The 15,009-nt window shown below is 39.6% G+C and overlaps 1 protein-coding gene across 3 annotated transcripts in view; it reads left to right on the top strand.

Moving 5' to 3' along the window:
• lrfn5a (leucine rich repeat and fibronectin type III domain containing 5a) overlaps positions 1–15,009 on the top strand; it is a 111,611-nt gene that overhangs the window by 90,504 nt on the left and 6,098 nt on the right. The window lies entirely within an intron of this gene.

Genomic DNA, 15,009 nt, shown 5'->3' on the forward strand with positions numbered 1-15,009 from the left:
AGGGAAGCTGCTCTCATGTGACACATATTGTTTTCTCAGGATCGCAGATTTTCAATCAAGCTTGATGGCAATGATTAGGATTTGAGCAAAATGTTTACTCTTGTGAAATGCTAAGATGCAATTATTGTCCACAAAGAATATTTGTCTGACTTTCACATCGATGCTAATCCTAACAAAAACTTCATTTGTGCACATCGTCACCATGAAAAAGGAGCGCCTTGAGATTGAATGTTTGGGTCATGCTGATATCAGTGACAATGTCAATGTTATTTATATGTTAAGTAGTTTTTTTTTTATGTGCATAACAATATCTGTGTATATGTTTGTATTCTTCAACTACTAAGGCAAATATTTCTGTGAGGAAAATTTAAATATCACGCTTGAAGTGATTACTCCGAAGCATAAAATGACTGATTTAACTATGTTTTTGACGTTTCATTCGCCTATGTTGCAACCTCTTATCAGATGTCAAAACTAATTTAAAACATTCTTTTACTTTCATTCTTTTATGATCACTTGTAGTTTTTTTTTTTTTTGTAATCGGGTTTGCGATATATGCGAGTTGGAAATGAGTATGATGCGCCTTTTCAAGCTATTGTCATTTGTCAGAAATAATTGCTATTGAACAGTCTTCAATATCCATCCATTCGTTATCTGTATCGCTTCTCCTCACAAGGTTTGCGGGGGATGCTGGAGCCTATCCCAGCTGTCCTCGGGCAGTAGGCGGGGTACACTCGGAACTGGTTTCCAACCAATCGCAGGGCACACAAAGACGAACAAACATCCACGCTCAGACTCATACCTAGGGGCAATTTAGAGTGTTCAGTCGACCTGCCATGCATGTTTTTGGAATGTGGGAGGAAACCGGAGTACCCGGAGGAAACCCACGCAGGCACGGGGAGAACATGCAAACTCCACACAGGAAGGCCGGAGCCGGAATCAAACTCACGACCTCCGCTCTGTGAGGCCATCGTGTTAACCAGTCGTCCACCGTGCCACCCAGTCTTCCACTATCAATATGTAAATAAGCTTTGCTCCGATAGAGTCTCTGCTGTCTGTAATTTGATATGGAAAACATTTTTCCTCTTATTGGTATCTGCTGATATATGGGTGTCTTGTGGCCGTCTCTCTTCATTATGTTGGATGTGTTGGAATCCAGCAAGCCTGAATTGTGCTGTGCGGTACATTTTGTGAAGGATGCCAACCTAAGCTTTCACAAGTGCGACCAAATACATTTCCGTGTTTTAAGTGAGAGTGCACACATAAAAACACTTTAGCGGCTATGATGCTATTGATAAAAACAATGCTATTTGTGACTTATATGTGCCCAAAACAAGATAAAAAAACTGCTGTGAATAAAACCCACCTTCCAGGGAAGCATTATATTTCGAGCCCCATTGCCCGTTATACTCCCCATGCAGTACTGAGTCACATTTTTTGATGGTCTTGGATAGATGAAATGTAGGTGTTGGGTATGTAATATCCTCATAACCATGTTAATGAGCCCAGAATGTGATCTCTGTCACCGTTTAAGTGACATTGTGCAGACAGAAACACTTTTTCCCACATTAGCCTAATTTGTAGTTGTGTGTTGTATAGATTAACTCCGTTTCGTTGTATTTCATGTTATCCTTTATTGCTATTTTTCATCTGATTGGCCGTGTAATTAATGCTGGCTTGCTGTTCACTGCAGTCGCTATCCATGATTGAAAGTCACATAATGGCGGCGTGAGATGCGTTCAAGGCCTCCTTGTAAATCGAAAGTGTATGTGTTCTTTTGTTTTCCGACACTGGATAAGTGATTAATGTGGAGCTCTTTTTTTTTTCTTCCCACCATTTAAACATTCGTTCAGCCATCAACTGAACTGCTTATCCTCACGAGGGTCGTGTGCAGCCGATCCCAGCGAGGTTCACCTTGGTTTGGTTGCCAGCCAATCGCAGACCATTTGAACAACATTTGATTTAAATACAACACATTTTTTTTTGGTCACAATTTCAAGATATAATGGGATTATCAAAAATCCATACTCGGTAATCGGTGAGTACTTAATCTCTGAAAATAAAAAAGTGCTATTGGTGTATCGCGAGCAGCGGCAGGCGATGCATTTCAGACAAGGGTCTTCGCACATGACACCACCTGATAACAAATCTCCTTGGATGGGGAAAATGTTATCACGAACGACTCCCATCCACCACCGCGATGGTTGACTTTTTAATCGTGTCTGTCATTTTCCTCAATCTCTTCTTGCTCAGTTGCTAGCTTCACATTAAGAAGGGGAATCCACTTTGAGTAACTATGAATCAATCGGAGGATGGAAAAGAATATTGAGAACAGCTTGCATCTTCTTTGTGCCTCTGGTTTTTTTTGGAATCTGAACTCATATTGCTTTCTTGTTTCTAGGCATTTCTTTTATCCCTGTTTGGCCTTAGCCAGCATTCCAAGATTCTATTGCTCTGGCATCATAGAAGTTGAAATGTGATTGGACAAAAGAAATAAATAACCCACAAAACACCCAACTAGAATCTGCATTGCCAAGACACGCTCTGAAGCAAAGACAAAAGACTGTTGGGAATTAATTAATACAATTTCATATGAGTTCTAAATGTAGGTCAGTGCTTTTGATTGTGATTAGGCCAGCAGAGAAGGCTTTCAGGGCCTTAAGTGCACGCCACTGATCCCAAGTATCCACTTTACGCAGTGAAGGAAAAAGGCCTTGAGTTAGAGTGTTAACTTTGCTTCAGCTGTGCATGACCATTGTTATGGCAAACCATATTTCTACCATGTTAGGGTTGCCTCCTGTACAATGCATGGCACCATTGGATCCTCTGGAAAAAAAAAGCCCCGATTCAAAACTGAGTAAACTGACTTGAAATTGGCTTTAAAATGGACATGTTCCATGAACGGTTGTCTTTTGCAACTCCCTGTAACCCGTCTAAACATGATACACTGCAGTCATTTGCGTATTGCTGTTATTTTACTCAATTATACTCTCCGCTTTCTTCAGAAAACAGATTGATTTCTTTGAACGCACTGCTCGGCAGAGCAAAGAGTCAAGGGCATTGATTTTGCCTTTTCATTAAACACAGAGCAGAGAAGGAAAGAATGGGAAGGAGGGCATAAGGTGAAAAGAGAGGTGAAAATGCAAGGAAGAAAGATGAAGAGATAGGAAGGATTGTGTAGAAAGGAAATAGAGTAGTAGTAGAGTAGCTAGCATATATATATATATATATATATATATATACATACAATTCTGATTGATTAATTCCAAAATAACCAAAACAGCTAAAGAATGAAAGCATTTTAATCATAGTGTACATTTCAAACAATGTAAAACCTTTGTCGGGCTGCGAAGTCCCTGTACACCAATTACACTGACACACACGTTAGTTCTTGGCCGTAGCCTACACTACACCCTACCGTCCTCACTGACGTGTACACATACTGTAATTTAACTACACTTAGTGTTTGAAAGCTCCGGTTGTAAGCATGCAAAAATTCGTTTCAATGCGTATTACACCATCAACTTGCATGACTGTTAGGTTGGGTTTGCGTCATCACAATAACTCTACTTTTTATCCTGCACATCTTAAAATAGATGAACATATTTGTCAAAGTATTTTTTATTGTACCATCAGTTTTCTTATTTGAACTCTTTTTGTTCAAGGAATATATGTGACCTAAATGTGACAACGTATTCTTGTATTGGCACCTCCTTCCCATTCTGGTGACCTTGTATACAGGCAATATATTCCGTATCTGTAATGTAATGCTCAGAATTCTTGAGTCTGTATCGATCGCAACAGGAAAACCTCATTCAACATACTCCAGTGGGGGGTCATATTCAGGCTGTTTACCGATACCGTTTTCCTGCTTTATTATTGGATTTCTCTTCCGCAAGCAGATCAAGGTAGTTTCTATTCCTGCTGAACAAAAGTTGAATTTGTCCATGTGTGTGTGTTTTATATATATATATATGTACCATACACATACACGTGTGTTCAATTCCCAATCAGTGACGATGTGAATGTGAGTTTGGAAGGTTTTCTGTCTCTATCTGTCGTGTGATTGCCAGGCAAGCAGTCCAGGGTGTGATCTGTCTTTTGCTAAAAATCAGCTGATAGACGGCAGCACCTCATGAGCCGAACAGGATACGGAATGTGGGTGGGTGAATGGATACTTTACACGGTTGCAAATAAATGTTTTACACAAGATGGTAAAATGCTTAACATGGCCTAGAGGTACTTGAATTTACAAAAGCATGTATTCATTTAATTTTTACGTGAAAGTTGGTTCAAAATGAATGAGTTACTTTTATTTTGGAATGCGCTGCATTCTGTGTTTTCACAGCAAAATCAACCCAAAGCCCAATATACCACGGGGCAACACTCCGTTTCTTTCCCTTTGTAGAGTCAGTAGAGCGGAGAGTGTATTTTGTCTTCTCTTTGATTTATTTGCCCCATTTCGGACTTGAATGGCATAGCCTTTACCCAAGCTTTTGCTGTTAACCTCCTGTTGCAGAGCCATGTCATGTAAAGGCTAACATTGATTAAATAATGCAATTATTTTAAGACTAATACCTGCTTGGGGAAGCAGAAAGGCTTACGCCGCACTGATTTTACCAAACGATTTAAAGCTTTATCAATTACTGTGGTAAAACTAACTGCACATATCTGTCGCCATGATGATACCGCTCTGGCTTTCCTGTGTTTAGTTTGCATGTTCTCCCTGTGCCTGCGTGGATTTTCTCCGGGTACTCTGGTTTCCTCCCAGATTCCAGAAAAATTCTAAATGGCTCCTCGTTGTGTATGTGAGTGCGGATGGTTGTTCGTCTATGTGTACCCTGCGATTGGCTGGCAACCAGTCCGGGGTGTACATCACCTACTGCCTGAAGACAGCTGGGATAGACTCGAGCACTTCCGCGACCCTTGTGAGGAGAATTACATTGCAATTGGAATTTTTTTAACAATCCAAAATTACAGAAAATGCTGGAAAGCGCTTCAACGTCAAAAGTAAATGATTCAAATTTTTCATGAAAAGTAACAACAAAGTAATCCCAAATTGCCTGTAATTTTGTCAGTTCAAACTCAGTAACAATAAAAACATCACATTTTTCATATAAACCGCTTGTATAGGACGAAAGCGCCCCAAACATCACATTACTACAGCTCTATGATTAAAATGTCAAAAAGGTTGTGAATATTAAATGATTTTTTTTGTTTGTTTTGTTTTGTTTTTACATCATACAATGACACAGAAAGAGATGTGAAGATACAGTAGGTATGTATGCAAATAGCATAAACGCCATTGAAATGATGAAGGATGAAAAAGGCAAGTGTTGTGAGCCAAGTGATGATAGATTGCACACAAAATGAGCCTTGCACAGGAGGATCTTATCGGCCAATCGGCTCCAATGGAGAGGAGTTGAATACAGTGGGTTTGCAAATGTATTCATAACCGAGAGCAACGCTCAATTTCTCGGCACAGAACAAAGACAAAGTGTGTTTCACCTGTTTGCATGAAAAGAAATCGCACAAACAAAACAATCCATGAATCTTTTTGTTCATAACTTTAGATGGATGACATAAGTCTGTATTTCATTGTTGCAAAAGTATTCACACCAGTGCCCCAAAGTTGTCATTTTGAGTCAAAAATGATTGCACTCCAAAACGTGTTGCATCACAATGACACAAACCAGCGTTTAGTCTCCTGAGACGCGTGGAGGGTTGATTGCGCCCTGTAAATTGTAGGCAATAATCACCTGTCCACAGTCATCCCATTTTTGTCAGCAGACGACAGTCACAAAGTCCAAGAAGCTATCAGAAGACCTCAAAAAGAAAGTTTGAGAGAAATATAGACATGGTTCATATATGTGCCAACAGGTACTGTTGAAGCACTGCCATGGTACCACTGTCAACTATGGCTGCCACAAATGATTATTTTGGTAGTTGACTAATCACCAACAGTGGTCAAGATTAATCGACTAATCGGATCATATGTAAATTCTGGCATGTCGTGCTTCAAGTGTTTTTTTTCTAGTACATTGCCTTGCCAATGCATGTTAAACCCATCTCATTTTCAACATTCTCACGTCTAACAAATAAAAATGTAACCATGGTGAAAACAAAAACAACATGCACAACAGTGGCCATTTGTGTAGTACACCTTGTTAAAAAAAAAATAAAAGCTTCAAAACACCAAAGAAAAAGAAATTCATGCAGTTCTCATGAGGTGAGGCCTCAACCACTATTTTTGGCATCAGCCCTGATGGTTTTATGCAAGATATCACCACTTCAAATGTTTGGTTACATTTGAATGAATTCAAGTTCAAGGCCATCCTCTGTCAACATTCCAGCATTTAATTAATGGGATCACCAATCATCAAAAGTCTTAATAATCTGAGTGACAAGCGATGCCGTAATCATTGCTCAAACAATTTTATTTAAAAGACTGCAGCCAAGACAAATGGCTCACATATTACGGGTACACGTTTTGAAGTAGAAGGGCGGTACAGCACTTAAACAACAAGAATGAAAAGGTATGAAAGAACATTAATCACTAAATAGTTGCTGCAGTCGTGGCTGAGGTCCAAGGATTAAGGGCCTTGATAACTGAAGATAAAATACGCTGCAAGGAGCAGTCTTAACAAGTCAGGTAGAATGTATGAATGAGCATCATAAAGGATAGAAATTCAAGTAAATACCCAAAGCACATATTGTAATTACATCTCAGCCCTTCCAATTGTCCAGTAAGCTTTTTCGGATAAACACAGCATGAGGTGTATGGATGTTCTTAACAGATATTGTGTCCCTACTGCCACCCCGCTTTCCCCTGCAGAGGTATTTAATCTTAATCAATCACTCCTGCAGTGTAATACCCAGCTCAGCTAAAAGCATAAATACAATATAAAAAAATAGAATTCCAGCACTGCTGTAGTTTTCCGAACATACCTGGGTTCTTATTATATTATAATATATATATCGCAAATCGAATCGCAATAGCAATTTTGGTCTGAAAAAAAAAAAAAAAAAATTCCCAAAATCGTGCAAACCTAAAACAAACTACCTTAGGTATGAAAACTGTTCGAGAAAAATTGTTTGTTTTTTGTCTTTGTCTCCGTGCACACAAATGCAGTATTCTTAAACACCAAAACATGATAATTACTTGTAATTCCACAAAGACATCAAGGCAGTTAACTCACATTTAATGATCAGATTCACATCAAATTTCCAGAAAAGTAAGCAACCCAACCCAAAATTAAATAAAAAGTCAGTAGGAAATGGTTATAAGAAATATTCGTGATCAAAATCAATATGCAAAGAACTGGCTTGACAAAAACACAATGCAGTGGAGGGAATTAAACCAGAGCATTAAAAAGTGATGCGGATGACTCAGCTTAACTGGAAGAATGAAGCTGATCTTAGCATCTTGAGAACCACGTGCAGTATTGGGCTGAAACATCATCCCTTCAACTTTTGTTACACAGCCCTTTGTTGCACTCTTTTGTTCTTGTTTGGATAGAGATAAACAGCAAGGTGAACCATTTTTAGAGTTCCACCCTTTGGCACTGTAAGTCAAAAGATGTGACAGCGAGACTCTCTGCTCTGCCTTATATATATATATATATATATATATATATATATATATATATATATATATATATATATATATATATATATATAGATATATATATAGATATATATATATATAGATAGATATATATAGATATATCGATAATTATTATCAGTATTATTTTTTTATGAAATTATATTCCAGTCACTTTCAATGTCATACTCAGCAATTAACTGAGCTATTAAACTGCTGTCAGCATTGGACCATCACACTTTAAGTGGATTTGGCAGATCATATTAATCACCCTCATCACTCATTTCAAAGTACACCAAATTTGAACGTGATATTGAAATACCGTATTATAAAACATTGCCAATCAAGCAGAAATCCTGAAGATGAGCTAAGGGCAATGACGGTGCGCAATCATGTAAGCACAAACTAATCAGTGCACCATTGTCCATCACGGTTACAGGGCCAGTCGAGCTGTGTTACATTATGGCTCTATGAAATGAATGGAAAAGTTACTCAACCTTGTCTAATGGTTAATAGTTGTGATTACTGTTGCATATCGGACACTGGCTCCTTTCTGGAGCCAATTGTTCCTTGTACAACCAGGTGCCAAAGGAGTCCATTAAGCCATTATTTACAGATTCCAGGTCGAGACATGGTGGGAAGGAAATTCTCCCTATAGCAGCATGTTTTGAAACAAACACATTTTAGCTTGTCACCCTGAACTGCTTGCCAACCAATCACAGGACACACAGAGCTGAAGAACCACACAATTTAGTGTGTTCAATCAACCTGCCTTGCATGTTTTTTGGAATGAGGGAGAAGTACCCGGAGAAATCCCACACAGGCACAGGGAGAACATGCAAACGTCACACAGGAAGGCCGGAATCAATCCCACAACCTCTGCACTGTGAGGCCATCGTGCTAACTATTCACCCACCGTGCCGCCACCTCGAGTCATGTTTGCAAAATTAATTCCAAGTTGCTTCAAAACCTCAACTTGGTTAGGTTATCCCACTTTGGTCAGCCAGTACCACGGTTGTCTCAGAGATCTCGGATGAAAAATGTACGCTGTCTACCAGTCTAAGGCTATGAAATATTCACAATTAGCGGCTGAGTGCTGGGGGGCATCATTTACCCTGTGCACGTAGACTGTGAGAACACAACACATCACGCTCAGGAAGTTGATGGGAAGTGTTCCTCTCGGCAACCAAAAACCTTGTCTTTAGTGCAGTTTTGGCTTTTTCTGCTGCTGAGTCTTTTTTTGTTGCTCTAGTCTTACATTTTATCCATGGCACCACTCTCCACTCCTCTAGCCACTCTCTTATTAAATGCATAAATGAACACAGTTTGGGGTGTTGGGGGGGAGGGGGCTAATCTCGCAACAGGCCGCACTGCAGTGCGCAGTACCCACGCCCACACTTGGTGGATTTTTGCTCTGTAAGAAATTTATCTTGGGAAAGGAACTCCCAACATTTTTCTCTCGATTTCTCTTCAGTCCAGTCTATGAATTGCATCACGGGCACCCATTCAGTAAATAGTAGTAGTTTCGTGAGCTACCAGTAGCTCTAATGGCCAGGGATGGGTACCGATGACAGTATTCTTTTGGGTCAGTACAAGCAAGCACCGATTCACGTGAAATCAAACTGTGCCATGTTTCAGTTCCGGAATAAGTCTACGTTACGACTGACAGGAGTAGAAGAGCTGTCCATTTTCGATGGTGCACTTGAACGCACTCACACCACCCACGCTGGATAGCACACACACTAAAAATACATTTGGAAGCAAGCGAGACCAAATGTAGTTTATGAAGTATATTGTCGTGATGGTGAAGCCTCGCACTTTCTAGGATCCTGGTAGATGGACTTCTCTGTGTTGGCGCCCGGCGGTGACTGGTGATGTCCCCGGGTCCCGCAACGGGTTGGGGGTTTGAGGGAGGTGCTTGTGGTAAAAAGGTATAGAGCAGGGGTCCTCAACCCTGTTCCTCGAGGGCCGGTATCCTGCAGGTTTTCCACCTCTCCCTGCTGCAACACAGCAGATTCAAATGATCAGATAATCAGCAAGGTCTGCAGAAGCTTGATAACGATCGCTCAGGTGTGTTGCACCAGGGAGAGGTGGAAAACGGGCAGGACACCGGCCCTCGAGGAACAGGATTGAAGACCCCTGGCATAGAGTATTACGTACGGCGTCAGGAACATTCAAATGATGAATTTGATCCCAACAATTAATTGATTTTAGTTCTTCTTCACGTCCTTTTCCAACTGGCATATTTTGGTCCAAGCTTCGTTCGAGCCCATTGTGAGGTGTGCGGTGGTCCTTATCGGATGATAACTCCATCCATCCATTCATTATATACCGCATATCAGTAGTCGGGTCGTGGAGGCAACAGCTTCAGCGCCAATACAATTATTTATCTTTATTCCTTGTGCTGTTCATTTTTAACAACTTTGCTTCTCATTTTGTATTTTGTTATACTTATTAATTGTTTGTATTTGTACGTCATTAATTGTAAAATGTTATACCTTTATTTTTACTCCATTCTCTGGCTTATTTGTTTTAAATTAATGATGCGGATGGGATAATGGATGGATGATTTGTTATTAGTTATATTATTTTTATTGAAAAATAATTGTTGTACTGGATTTTCCGTTGCACCTGAAGCCTGTTGTCTGTTTGGGGTAAAAAAAAAAAAAGAAGATATACAAGCCGCACCAGGCTATAAGCCGCATTTTTTATGTTGAAAAAAATATGTGGTTTACTGCATGTATCGATGATTTTGTACTGTGAGTGCACATAAAGGCACAAAAACCGATTATTAAAACATGGTAACAAATTTGCTAATCAAAACAGAACAGACCCAGGAGAGAAAAAACAGTCGAGATTTATTTGGCGTATTTATGGAACTATAGAGCGCCCCTACCGGTGAATGAAAAATCCACGGAAAAGCCGCACCGTTGTATTAGCCGCATGGTTCAAAATCTAAGAAAAAAGTAGTGTCTTATAATCCGGATAATATAGTATATATTTTTATATTCCATTGTTAAATAAATAACATTGAACACAAACAACGGAACAAAAGTACCTAAAGTCGGGACTTTTGAGTACTAGTATTCATTCCCACATATGGAGAATCAGAACCAAACCGGTTCAAATATGAAAGTTACCCATCCCTCCTGATGATAATGATGCAATCGCTGCCAGTGATTGATAAAGTTGCCTGTGAACGGGTAAATCAAGTCGAATCCCACCTGTCATCTGTTGGGAAATTTGTCACTTGATTGGCAGCCAGTCATATTCCTGTTGCATGCCTCACCGAGTACATTAAGCATATGGGTTTCATGCAAGGTGCACTAATAAATATTGTACATAAAAATAATCCGAAATATATGTTTAAATAAATACATAAAGAAACAAACAAACACCAAAAAAAGTATGTAGATCATTTGGTCATTTTGTAAGTTGCTCACATGCGGAAAAAGTGTGGGCAGACCTGCACTTCATCATGTGTTCTTTGTGAATATTTACGAGAGAGCGAAACTTATGTCAACAACCATGTGTGGGTTTATAAGGCCAGTAAACCCAATTCGGGTATACAGCTCAGAATGATGAAACATGATTGTTATTGTGACTAATTCTGAAATTGCTACTATTGTAGTCAAGTCATGTTCAAACCCTTCAATTCAAATTTGACTAGTATTGCGAGAACTCTGTGTGAAAATATAATCGTCTGACTTTTGATTAAGAAACAGTACATGAATGAAAACAAATGGTGAGTGGGGCAGAGGGGTGTTTAACAAAGCCCACCTGGTTTGCGCTCAAGATGCTTGTTCCACCTCTGACTAAAAGCCATGCGGGTGCTTGTTAGCCATTAATTCCGTCATTGGGGGCATTATGCATGGTGAAACAGAGATAAGACGCATGGCTCAGAGGTGTTTTCCATCTCCCTGTGAGACTTAAATCTATTAGTGTGGCATTGCGCCATCTGGTAGGAAATACACGTTAGCTTTGAGATTAACAGCAACGTTGTAGTAATTAACTACTATAAATTGCTATATTCAAATTGATGTGTAATCTTATTCGTTGTATTTGGCTCGGTTGTAATGGAATTATGCCTGCCTGTATTCAATACCGGAAACATTCCTTTTCTACTGCTAAACCTATTCCAGGTCACGGGGGCTAAAGCCTATCCTAGCCCACTTTGGACCAATGACCAATCTGTAAAACAAAGACATCTACAAACATTGACACGTTCCTGCAGTTAAGTCATTAGTAGGGCAGCACCCAGCAGGACAGCAGCTTCTCAAGATCCCAGCATTAAGCCCCTTTACCATGACTTTGAAGCCGATTTTAGTGGCATCTCAACGCCAATAACACATGTGAGGATTTCCACAGGCGAACTAAACCTGCTGGACTGTGTGTGCACACGAACGTACGTGGTGCATACAAAGCACGACCGTCGTGAATAACCCAAAAAAAAGTTGCGTAGTATGAGAAGGCCATAAATGAATTTCATGACCAACGTAGATCAATTAAAAACAGATGTTTGTAAATGTATCTCAACATTGTGCAATATAGAATGACTGCAGTGGTTGTTAATGTGCAGCACTTTCATAGAAACTCTGAGACACAGCAGCATGTTTTATGCGAAAACTTACTTGGAGATGAAAAAGAGTCCGCTGGGACCTACTTTGAGTAGCACCTTGAACGTGTTTAGGTCGCCAATGGTATGTACATGCTTGGATGCCCGGTCAGATTTGCCACAGTGCCCACATTTCAAGGTTGCTCCACCCAACAGGGCTACCTGATACGAGGGTGCTTAAGTGACTGCTTTGACTTGGCCGGAGAATGTGAGCAGGCAGAAAAAATACTATAACCTATGCTTACTCCTGACTCGTATTCCATCCTAATTTGTGTCCCTGATTAATTTTGGTGACATTTACCCTGAAATTAGAGTATTATTTGACGTTTTATTATTATTGTGCCAGCCACCAAGACACCAAACAATCAGGATGACCCAGGACTGAAAACAATAACAACAATAATTTATGTCAAACAGTCGTGTCTTCTTTTGCAAGCTTCCGATCGAAAATGTACTATTGTGAAAACATCAACAACAAAAATCCATTAAATCTTTTCTTCATCTGACCAATGGAGCATATCAGGATTATGTCATTCAAGATTGTTAACAATGCACTCTCTTGGATTACCAACAAGTGTACAATATGAAAGTAAATGAAATTCACTTTTCACATCATTCAAGACACACATTTCACATAATCTGTTAGATCAACATAAATAAGAAAAAAACAAATAGTTCAGGGGTAAACTTTCTTTAATCTGCATATAAATTCTCAGTTTGGGTATTCACGGAACACCTTGAAACCAGATTGCTTCAAACTTGGTTTTAACAGAATTAATAGTAGAACGCAAGTAATTCCTCTAAATAAATTTGATATAAAACATATTGGCTAGAGCTTTTTTTCGTAAGATATAGTTTTACACTTGTAAAGCTAAATACTGCATGGTCATCTTGCCCATTACATTAGAAAAATCACAAATTTTTAATAAAAAAAAAAAAAAAACAACAACCTCTGTTCTATTCCTTTGTGAGCTGCTGCAAAACAAATTGATTTGCAGTTGCATAAAACTACTAATGAGCTACCCCAAAGCAAATCATTTTACATAGAAAATTGCAGAAATAATCAGACAATGTGTCACATAGAGTCTGCCTGGGCTCTCTAGAGTAAAAGCTACAGCTGAGTAAATCACAACTTCTGCCCCTTATCCACTCATCGCAGCCCAGAGCCCCTTGTCTCCATCGCTTGAATCATGGTCATGAATGCTTGAAGAACCATGCATGACTGTGGCCTGAAGGCGGTGTCCAATAATTAATCATATGAAATGGTCCGAAACAAAGCAATCTGGTATCATAGTTCACCAATCCGCGCTTGGATGAAGGCATTCGTCTTGAGACAAAAAGCTGAGAGTGACTAATGGAGATTACACTGCCCTCCTGGCTTTGTCCAGGCTGGAGTGAGGGAAGCTTAAGTGATAAACGCACATAAATGCACGCGCACACACCAAGCCCTACATAAGAGGGTCTGGACTTGTATCAGTGATGAATGTTGAGGGGAGAAAAAAAAAAAAAAGACCACCCAGCGGGAAAGGTTCGATGCTAAGAGATGCGGACATTCTCGTAATGGAGCTCCCTCACATTTCCACACATATTTATTGGAGATTTATATATACGTCGTGGACTAATGCATTTTCATTGAGCAGCATGAACTCTTGTTCATAGCCTGCATGTAATGAAAGTGTAATGAAACCACAATACACACTAACATGTTTCACGCACAGGCACCCCAGGCTGAGGGCTTGGCAGAGCGGAGTAGATAGATTAGTGTAATAGCCTCGGCCAAGGCAATCATCTGCCCACTGCAGAGCGTCAAACGTTGGCAGAAGCATTCAGATCAGGCACAAAGAAATTTGTCACAAAGACCGAGTCCACTTGGATGAAGTTGTCATTCTGTCAGTTTCAACAATTAAGGGTTAATTGTATATCAAACAAAAAAATACTGATTTGCATGAGAATATGTTTTATGAAGTCAGGGTGAATGTCGCAAGGCAGTCAGTAGAGCGCAAACCATTACTAGGTTGGAACATTTAAAAAGTGAAATCAAAGATTAGCACCGCTTTTGTCATTCAAATGGCTTGATGGAGGCGAGAACAGTTAAAAAAATACACACAAATGTGGTCCAGGGCTTTTGTTGATCGTACAAGTTTTTTTCTTGGGTGCACCCAAAATCTTCCACTGCATCACATTTGTAATCGTAATTTTGCAGGTTCACTCTCTTCTTGAAAAAAATTCCTTTTTATTTGGTTTTATCGTTGTAGCTATTTTTGCATTACAAAATGCTAGTTCTGAGTTGTGTATCACTCAAACTATAAAGTAACAATGACGTTTGTTCTGCTTGATTGACGGGAATCTTATCTGCGACAGCCTATTACAACTGCACAGAAGGTTTGAAGCATGTGGTGTGTGTGTGAAAGTGTACGGTACATTCAAGATATTACTCTCAGAATTCCCAATATAGTTTTCTCTGCACTGCAGATGTTTGCCTTTGCCCTTGAATGCAAAGCTAATCCCAGCCAATCACAAACCTCATTTTATAACCATGAAAGTGGCACGATGGCTGAAGCCGCCAATGACGAACAAAGGCGGGAGAAATAAGTGAGACACACAGGGGGAATTTAGATATAGGGCGGAAGTTACGGAGAAAATTAAAAGTCACCCGCCATTATTTCGTGTTACTTGGGATTTAAAAAAAGAGGGGTTGTGCAGGGCTTTCTCACTTAGCAAAGCCAGCTCAACATTGTTACGCTGCTTTAAAGCTACGAAGCTATGAATGTTTCAAATCATTAAGTAAAAT

The sequence above is a fragment of the Idiotropiscis lumnitzeri genome, chromosome 1, assembly GCF_059441095.1.
Source record: "Idiotropiscis lumnitzeri isolate Australia: NSW breed Sydney's pygmy pipehorse chromosome 1, RoL_Ilum_1.0, whole genome shotgun sequence".
In the NCBI taxonomy this organism is placed as follows: domain Eukaryota; kingdom Metazoa; phylum Chordata; class Actinopteri; order Syngnathiformes; family Syngnathidae; genus Idiotropiscis; species Idiotropiscis lumnitzeri.